This window comes from Oncorhynchus mykiss, chromosome 13 (genome assembly GCF_057628025.1).
Source record: "Oncorhynchus mykiss isolate SJ-2025 chromosome 13, ASM5762802v1, whole genome shotgun sequence".
Taxonomy (NCBI): Eukaryota; Metazoa; Chordata; class Actinopteri; order Salmoniformes; family Salmonidae; genus Oncorhynchus; species Oncorhynchus mykiss.
In genome coordinates this window covers 18,902,501-18,912,500 of record NC_143034.1, presented here as the reverse complement: position 1 = coordinate 18,912,500, position 10,000 = coordinate 18,902,501, and the positions used below count along the sequence as shown (strand labels likewise).

Below are 10,000 nucleotides of genomic sequence, written 5' to 3'. Positions count from 1 at the left end.
CCTAGGCTACTGTATATATAACATGTGTTAGTATATAGAGAATAGTAAGCTACACAGCCTTTAGATACCTAGTCTACTGTAACATGTGTTAGTATATAGAGAATAGTAAGCTACACAGCCTTTAGATACCTAGGCTACTGTATATATAACATGTGTTAGTATATAGAGAATAGTAAGCTACACAGCCTTTAGATACCTAGGCTACTGTATATATAACATGTGTTACTATATAGAGAATAGTAAGCAATACCCACTGGGCACAAACTGGTTGAATCAATGTTGTTTCAACATAACTTATTGTGATGTGGAATCTACATGAAAATACATTGGATTTGAAAAAAGCTATCAATATAAACTGTTGTTTTGAGGGTGACATTTCAACCACAGTATTATGTCATCATGGTAATCACATTTCAACACAGACAAACATTGTATAAAATATGTTGAATTTGTATCTTTAAAACAAAGTCAGATCTTCAACTTCAAATCCACTATCGGGTATTACATCTGGGCAGCATCTATCTACAGTTACCCATTGGTCTTCCATGCAAGGTTTTAACCAAGCCCAGCCCTGTTCAGCCATGATATTTTCACTGACTATTACCAATGTGGTGTTGTGATAATGATTGCTGAGAGAGCTCCACTTAAAAAGTTGCTGTTGCTATGGAAGTCATTCCAAAGGCTAGGTTTAACAGAGCAAATGAAATGTCACCATACTTTACCAATCATATAACATCAATGATGATATTTAGGCCTATAGAACATTTGGGAAGTCATCAACAGCTATTGTATCAATTCAATTTAGAATTCCAATAATATTGATAGTGATATAGAACTGTATTTGGTTGTCAACACAACCAAATGTCAACATTTGGTTGAGATGGAGATGTGAATCCAACATATAATTTATCTATTTGTATTTCAGCTGGAATTAAAGACAGAGTCAGTGGCTCAGATGGAACTATCCAAGCAGTAGATACATCTAATTTAAATGTTGATAATAGGTTGCGTTGTCAACCAAACACAATTCAATATTACTTTGTAATATAGTACATAGCCTAAAATCAAGGCTATCTAACAAACTAATGTAACATTCAATCTTAAAACGAGTAACTTATCTACTGCCACATTTTGAGGTTACTGTAACTATACATGTATTCTTATGTAATAATAATCTGCGCAGAATCTCAAGCAACCTGTACTTTTAATGTAATCTCAACTGTAATCCAGGTCATTTGGTTCTGCTATTAGATGAAGCACAGTGGTAACACATTCATCTGTTTGATAAATAAACACATCTTGTATTCCCTTTTGAACTTTGCTGTGGTTTTAAATGGCTAAAGGTGAAGTGATGGACATTTGGGTGACAACTAAACCATAAATCAGACATTGTTTTTCCAAAAGGAAATGTGGTTGTGCTTTCTGGTGATGGTGATAACACATTGGATTTTTTTGTGGGGTGAATATAGGTTGTAATCTCATTGATCAACGTCTCAACCAAATATGACCCAATTATCCACGTTGAAATGACGGAGTGTGCCCTGTGACTATGCTATAGCCTTCCTACAGAGATAATGGTTACCGTTATTTCATGACACCATGTGATTAAATCAGTCCAACCGTCTTCTAGAGTCTGATCACAACGGGAGTGGTTGGCGACCCCCCTTATTCAGTAGTCTCTCGGTCTCTCCCTTCTTCCTCACTCCCTCTCCCCTTCCTCACTCCCTCTCCCCTTCTCTTGCACTTCCCACTCACTCCTGGCTCTCTCTCTCTCTCTCTCTCTCTCTCTCTCTCCCTCGCGCCTTCCGAGCTTGATCACACGGTGCTGTCACGGGATAATTAACTGCCTTTTTAAAACCCTGCAGAACGGATCATAGACTACGTTTCTAATGGAAACCGCGATTTAAAGGTAGGCTACCGCTAATTTATGTGTTTCAATTACAATATCAGCCTCTTTTCAAGGGGTAGTTGAATAGCGTTAAAACATTCTCAGTTGACGGTTTTTGGTGTGGAATATGTTGTTTGAAAGTGATTCTCAGCCGCTGCGAAACGAACACCTGCAGTTGGAAAATAAGGTGCTGCGCGGTATGCTTTGACTAAGCTCTCATAGCAACTGGGTTTCAACAGCTTTCTCTGGCTGCGGTGTGTGTGGAGCGCGAATTGGTTGCTGGTGGAACATTCTAACTGACAGCATGAGAAGGGACTGGTCCCCTCTAACATGCTCGGTTTGGGTCAGTGGCATAAATAGCGTAGAAGAACATTGAGGGGTTTGTAGCCTATTGCCCGATCTGTAGCGAACCCAAACCAAGCGGATTTAAAACAAGCTGATGGAAAGCAGTTGATTACCTAATACCTGTGTGTGTATTTAACTGTTAGAAAGAAAGGCTCCAATAGCCGCTTTGAAAGCCAGCTGTTGATAACGTTTGGACGGGTAGGGGATTAGTTGCTCCAAGCCAGGGGTGCCTGGACTGGGTGTAGCCTACATGGACCTACAGGCTCCCACAGTGATGCAAAGGGTTCTGGGACGGGACGGTTGGTGTTGTGAGCAGAACTGTATCTGGTGCCAAAGCTGAGGCAGATGCGTCTCGCGGGCTGGCTGCACGAGCCGCATGTGGCGTGTGTGTGTGTGTGTGTGTGTGGCTTCGTGATTGACATGTCTTTAGCCTACACCCCCTCCAAAATATAATTTATTCACACATGGATTCACCCGTTTATAATTGTAATAATAATGTGTTTTCGGAGGCTAATATAAATATCGATGTATTGGTAAGCGTTCCAAATGAGCGCTTCATCGCCACAATTACATTTTCCCGAAGTGACTATATTCATGGGAATGTGAGTGTCTTTGTGTGACTGTGTGTGTGACAGAGAGAGCGAGAGAAAGACAAAGACTGACTGACAACGAGGGTTGCTCGCGCCTTCACGGCTTGATTTATAATCTTGCAAATGCGCATGCAGTGACTGGCGAAACCTGGGGTCCCCGCTCGCGACTCGCTGTCACCTCGGCGGCATCGACCGTCAGACAGACTTTACCGCCACGGAATAGTGATCGTCACCATCTATGCACCGGGACCGGGGCTCATGCACCCGTCAGCTGTTACCACCCCGGGTTGGGTTATTACCGGGGCAGACACCGTTTGCACAACATGACGGATGAGTGTAGCAACGATACTAATAATGAGTGATACTATGTCAAAAGCAAACCAATGGACCCTAAATGACAGTTTGATTTGATTCAAGATAGAACGATTATTTCCCCGGAAGACTGTTGCATTCTCCAATGCCAGCTGGTTATTGTTCGGTTTATTTTACAATGAGTTGTTATATTGCTGTTTTGGGGGGCTTATGTCTTCCCAGACTGTGGTAGAACAAGATACATAGTTGTTTCTGTATCATCATCATCACCATTTTCAGCTAAATAGAAACTGAATGAAATCTTGATACACAAAAGCTCCTGATAATATGTTATTTTCTCTCCATTCTTTTCTCTGCTAGCACTTCCCTCTCTCTCTCTCTGCCTCTCTCTCTCTCTCTCTCTCTCTGCCTCTCTCTCTCTCTCTCTCTCTCTCTGCCTCTCTCCCTCTCTCTCTGTCTCCCTCTCTCTCTCTCTCTCTCTCTCTCTCTCTCTCTGCTCTGCCTCTCTCTGCCTCTCTCTCTCTCTCTCTCTCTCTCTCTCTCTCTCCCCCTCTCTCTGCCTGTGTCTCTCTGCTCTGCCTCTCTCTCTCTCTGCCTCTATCTCTCTCTCTCTCTCTCTCTCTCTCTCTCCCCCTCTCTCTGCCTGTGTCTCTCTCTCTCTCTGCTCTGCCTCTCTCTCTCTCTCTCTCTCTCTCTCTCTCCCCTCTCTCTGCCTGTGTCTCTCTCTCTGCTCTGCCTCTCTCTCTCTGCCTCTCTCTCTCTCTCTCCCTCTCTCTGCCTGTGTCTCTCTCTCTGCCTCACTCTCTCTCTCTGCCTGTGTCTCTCTCTCTCTGCCTCTCTCTCTCTCTCTCTCTCTCTCTCTCTCTCTGCCTGTGTCTCTCTCTCTCTCTCTCTCTCTGCCTGTGTCTCTCTCTCTCTCTGTCTGCATGTGTATCTCCCTCCATCTCTTTGTATTCAGCTCTATGAGTCCTAACTATAGCTATGACGGTCTTTCATTCATACTTATTTCACTGTGGGCAGATCAGATCCACAGCTACTGGCCATGTGTGTGTGTGGACATGAGTCACCAGTGGGCCACATCTTGTTATAAGGGCCTTATTAAACACGACCTGCAATTACGTCTCAACTCAACTCTGATCCAGCCCTGAACCCACGCATCCGGTTGGTGCTGAGGCTGGTGTGTGTGTGTGTAAGGGGTTAGGATGTGTGTGTGTGAGGGTAGTTGGGCTGTGTGTGACTGTGTGTGACACATATCTGTATGTACATGTGACGTGTGTGTGATGTCAGTGGCCGGGGGGGCAGTCGTCCCTAAAGAGCAGCTAGCCAGCCGATCCAATAAAGTCATGATGTCAGTAATGATGCTATTACTGGAGATGGAGAACCTTGACAGGTTACACAGACTAATGGACAGACACACACACACACACACACACACACACACACACACACACACACACACACACACACATACACACACACACACACACACACACACACACACACACACACACACACACACACACACACACACACACACACACACACACACACACTCTCTTTCTCTCTCGCTCACCTGCGTTTTCTTTTGCCATCTCCTTTCAGAGCACAGTGGTATTTATCAGTGCACATTCACATGCATATGCATATGCATGTACACACACACACACACACACACACACACACACACACACACACACACGTAGTGCAGTGTTGTGTGTGTCTGCCACAGCCACAATAATAATGCTGCCTGCACAAAGGAATTCTTATCTGGTCAACAAATGTTTATATGCTTGTATTGTACCAGTGTGTCAGTCTGTCTGTAACTCCAGACAGCTAGAGGAGAGGAGGACAGAGTGTGTCAGTCTGTCTGTAACTCCAGACAGCTAGAGGAGAGGAGGACAGAGTGTGTCAGTCTGTCTGTAACTCCAGACAGCTAGGGGAGAGGAGGACAGAGTGTGGCTGTCTGTCTGTAACTCCAGACAGCTAGAGGAGAGGAGGACAGAGTGTGTCAGTCTGTCTGTAACTCCAGACAGCTAGGGGAGAGGAGTACAGAGTGTGGCTGTCTGTCTGTAACTCCAGACAGCTAGGGGAGAGGAGGACAGTGTGGCTGTCTGTCTCTAACTCCAGACAGCTAGAGGAGAGGAGGACAGAGTGTGGCTGCCTGTCTGTAACTCCAGACAGCTAGAGGAGAGGAGGACAGAGTGTGTCAGTCTGTCTGTAACTCCAGACAGCTAGAGGAGAGGAGGACAGAGTGTGTCAGTCTGTCTGTAACTCCAGACAGCTAGAGGAATGGAGGACAGAGTGTGGCTGCCTGTCTGTAACTCCAGACAGCTAGGGGAGAGGAGGACAGAGTGTGTCTGTCTGTCTGTCTGTAACTCCAGACAGCTAGGGGAGAGGAGAACAGAGTGTGTCTGTCTGTCTGTAACTCCAGACAGCTAGAGGAATGGAGGACAGAGTGTGGCTGCCTGTCTGTAACTCCAGACAGCTAGGGGAGAGGAGGACAGAGTGTGTCTGTCTGTCTGTAACTCCAGACAGCTAGAGGAGAGGAGGACAGAGTGTATCAGTCTGTCTGTAACTCCAGACAGCTAGAGGAATGGAGGACAGAGTGTGGCTGCCTGTCTGTAACTCCAGACAGCTAGAGGAGAGGAGGACAGAGTGTGTCAGTCTGTCTGTAACTCCAGACAGCTAGAGGAGAGGAGGACAGATTGTGGCTGCCTGTCTGTAACTCCAGACAGCTAGAGGAGAGGAGGACAGAGTGTGGCTGTCTGTCTGTAACTCCAGACAGCTAGAGGAGAGGAGGACAGAGTGTGTCAGTCTGTCTGTAACTCCAGACAGCTAGAGGAGAGGAGGACAGAGTGTGGCTGCCTGTCTGTAACTCCAGACAGCTAGAGGAGAGTAGGACAGAGTGTGTCAGTCTGTCTGTAACTCCAGACAGCTAGGGGAGAGGAGGACAGAGTGTGTCAGTCTGTCTGTAACTCCAGACAGCTAGGGGAGAGGAGGACAGAGTGTGTCAGTCTGTCTGTAACTCCAGACAGCTAGAGGAGAGGAGGACAGAGTGTGTCAGTCTGTCTGTAACTCCAGACAGCTAGAGGAGAGGAGGACAGAGTGTGTCAGTCTAGGTCTTGTTCTGGGTCTCGTAGGCTCCTCTGGTCTTAATTCAATATTTGCTGTTGACAGCAGAATACAAAATCTGTTGGTGTGATATAGAGTGTATTGGAGAAAGTGATGAATCTATTAGTGTGATATAGAGTGTATTGGAGAATGTGATGAATCTGTTGGTGTGATATAGAGTGTATTGGAGAAAGTGATGAATCTATTAGTGTGATATAGAGTGTATTGGAGAATGTGATGAATCTGTTGGTGTGATATAGAGTGTATTGGAGAAAGTGATGAATCTATTAGTGTGATATAGAGTGTATTGGAGAAAGTGATGAATCTATTAGTGTGATATAGAGTGTATTGGAGAAAGTGATGAATCTGTTGGTGTGATATAGAGTGTATTGGAGAAAGTGATGAATATATTAGTGTGATATAGAGTGTATTGGAGAATGTGATGAATCTGTTGGTGTGATATAGAGTGTATTGGAGAAAGTGATGAATCTATTGGTGTGATATAGAGTGTATTGGAGAAAGTGATGAATCTATTGGTGTGATATAGAGTGTATTGGAGAATGTGATGAATCTGTTGGTGTGATATAGAGTGTATTGGAGAATGGGATGAATCTGTTGGTGTGATATAGAGTGTATTGGAGAATGTGATGAATCTATTGGTGTGATATAGAGTGTATTGGCGAAAGTGATGAATCTGTTGGTGTATAGAGTGTATTGGGGAAAGTGATGAATCTGTTGGTGTGATATAGAGTGTATTGGAGAATGTGATGAATCTATTAGTGTGATATAGAGTGTATTGGAGAATGTGATGAATCTGTTGGTGTGATATAGAGTGTATTGGAGAATGTGATGAATCTATTAGTGTGATATAGAGTGTATTGGAGAAAGTGATGAATCTGTTGGTGTGATATAGAGTGTATTGGAGAAAGTGATGAATATATTAGTGTGATATAGAGTGTATTGGAGAAAGTGATGAATCTGTTGGTGTGATTTAGAGTGTATTGGAGAAAGTGATGAATCTATTAGTGTGATATAGAGTGCATTGGAGAATGTGATGAATCTGTTGGTGTGATATAGAGTGTATTGGAGAAAGTGATGAATCTATTAGTGTGATATAGAGTGTATTGGAGAAAGTGATGAATCTATTGGTGTGATATAGAGTGTATTGGAGAATGTGATGAATCTGTTGGTGTGATATAGAGTGTATTGGAGAAAGTGATGAATCTATTGGTGTGATATAGAGTGTATTGGAGAAAGTGATGAATCTATTGGTGTGATATAGAGTGTATTGGAGAATGTGATGAATCTGTTGGTGTGATATAGAGTGTATTGGAGAAAGTGATGAATCTATTAGTGTGATATAGAGTGTATTGGAGAATGTGATGAATCTATTAGTGTGATATAGAGTGTATTGGAGAAAGTGATGAATCTGTTGGTGTGATATAGAGTGTATTGGAGAAAGTGATGAATCTGTTGGTGTGATATAGAGTGTATTGGCGAAAGTGATGAATCTGTTGGTGTATAGAGTGTATTGGGGAAAGTGATGAATCTGTTGGTGTGATATAGAGTGTATTGGAGAAAGTGATGAATCTATTGGTGTGATATAGAGTGTATTGGAGAAAGTGATGAATCTATTGGTGTGATATAGAGTGTATTGGAGAATGTGATGAATCTATTAGTGTGATATAGAGTGTATTGGAGAAAGTGATGAATCTGTTGGTGTGGTATAGAGTGTATTGGAGAATGTGATGAATCTGTTGGTGTGGTATAGAGTGTATTGGAGAAAGTGATGAATCTGTTGGTGTGGTATAGAGTGTATTGGGGAAAGTGATGAATCTATTGGTGTGATATAGAGTGTATTGGAGAAAGTGATGAATCTGTTGGTGTGATATAGAGTGTATTGGAGAAAGTGATGAATCTGTTGGTGTATAGAGTGTATTGGAGAATGTAATGAATCTGTTGGTGTGATATAGAGTGTATTGGAGAATGTGATGAATCTATTAGTGTGATATAGAGTGTATTGGGGAATGTGATGAATCTGTTGGTGTGATATAGAGTGTATTGGAGAATGTGATGAATCTGTTGGTGTGATATAGAGTGTATTGGGTAATGTGATGAATCTGTTGGTGTGATATAGAGTGTATTGGGGAAAGTGATGAATCTGTTGGTGTGATATAGAGTGTATTGGAGAAAGTGATGAATCTGTTGGTGTGATATAGAGTGTATTGGAGAATGGGATGAATCTGTTGGTGTGGTATAGAGTGTATTGGAGAATGGGATGAATCTGTTGGTGTGGTATAGAGTGTATTGGAGAAAGTGATGAATCTGTTGGTGTGATATAGAGTGTATTGGAGAATGGGATGAATCTGTTGGTGTGATATAGAGTGTATTGGAGAATGGGATGAATCTTTTGGTGTGATATAGAGTGTATTGGAGAAAGTGATGAATCTGAGAGAGGAGACAAGACAAGGAAGACCTGGGGGAATTGGGACACAGCCAGTGTCTCTGCAGGCTAGATGAAATAGATAGTAGAAACCAAATGTATCCTTCAACCTATTAATGTTTATGAGGGAAGCGGAGACAAGGAGAGGAAACAATGTGGGAGAATTGGGACCAAGCCAGTATCTTGAGGGACCAGTAAAAACCTTGTCGCTTGACGTCCCCTAACTCTAAACACCAACCTGTGCCCCAAATGGCACCCCATTCCCTATATAGAGCCCTATGGGTCCTGATCAAAAGTAGTGCACTAAACAGGGAATATGGTTCCATTTGTGATGCAGACCTCTACCCTGAACACAAAACAACACTTCTTTTTGAGAGGAGTTCAAAGTTAAAGCTCAGAATCCAAAACTTTGGTACAAAACCACCAGGCTACGGTTACAATTGATTGCTCTTCTCTCTTTCTCCCCTAATCCCTTCTCTCCTTGAATTCCTCCTGCCCTGAAGTTCAACATCTGAATCCACATCTCCACTTTAAAAGGCTGTATCACATCCGGCTGTGACTGGGAGTCCCGCAGGGCGGTGCACAATTCCCTCAGCGTCGTCCGGGGTAGGCCGTCATTGTAAATAAGAATTTGTTCTTAACTGACTTGTCTAGTTAAATAAAGGTTCAATAAAATAAAAAAAGCTTGGTTTGAAACCACTCGGGCTGCAGTTGGAGTTTTTTCCCTTTTCTCTGTTTCTCCCCCCAATCCTACTCATATAATTTAGTTACAGCTTAAGCGAGACCTTGGTTTTGATCGTTGTTAAATATGTAGAGGGATAGTTTTCACCAGAGCAATTGTCTTGTTGCTTAACTTGACTGCATTTTGGATTAAGTTTGCACTGCAGGGAGGGGAAACTAAATATTTTCATTTAGGGTATTTCCAATTCTTAAAAAGACTGCACCAAAATGGAATTGAACCAGGAACCCCCTTTATGTTGGGTTTAAACGCTGTGAATACGCGGTTATGGAGGATAATGAATTCAGAGTGAAGTATCAAGTGTGTGTGTGTGTGTGTGTGTGTGTGTGTGTGTGTGTGTGTGTGTGTGTGTGTGTGTTTGATTAGCGACTCAGGAAAAACCTTGACAACAACTTGAGTCAAGACAAGAATAAGTTGTTGAATGAACTGTCCTTGTCCTTTTATTATAGAATGTGTGTGTGTGTGTGTGTGTGTGTGTGTGTGTGTGTGTGTGTGTGTGTGTGTGTGTGTGTGTGTGTGTGTGTGTGTGTGTGTGTGTGTGTGTGTGTGTGTGTGTGTGTGTGTGTGTGTGT

At 43.0% G+C, this 10,000-nt stretch overlaps 1 protein-coding gene across 1 annotated transcript in view; it reads left to right on the top strand.

Moving 5' to 3' along the window:
* The first annotated feature begins 1,635 nt into the window (after positions 1–1,635).
* LOC118940345 (protein phosphatase 1 regulatory subunit 29-like) overlaps positions 1,636–10,000 on the top strand; it is a 274,541-nt gene continuing 266,176 nt past the window's right edge. Inside the window, exon 1 of the mRNA XM_090195554.1 lies at positions 1,636–1,909. The gene's annotated coding sequence lies outside the window, so the exon portion shown is untranslated. The remainder of the gene's footprint in view (positions 1,910–10,000) is intronic.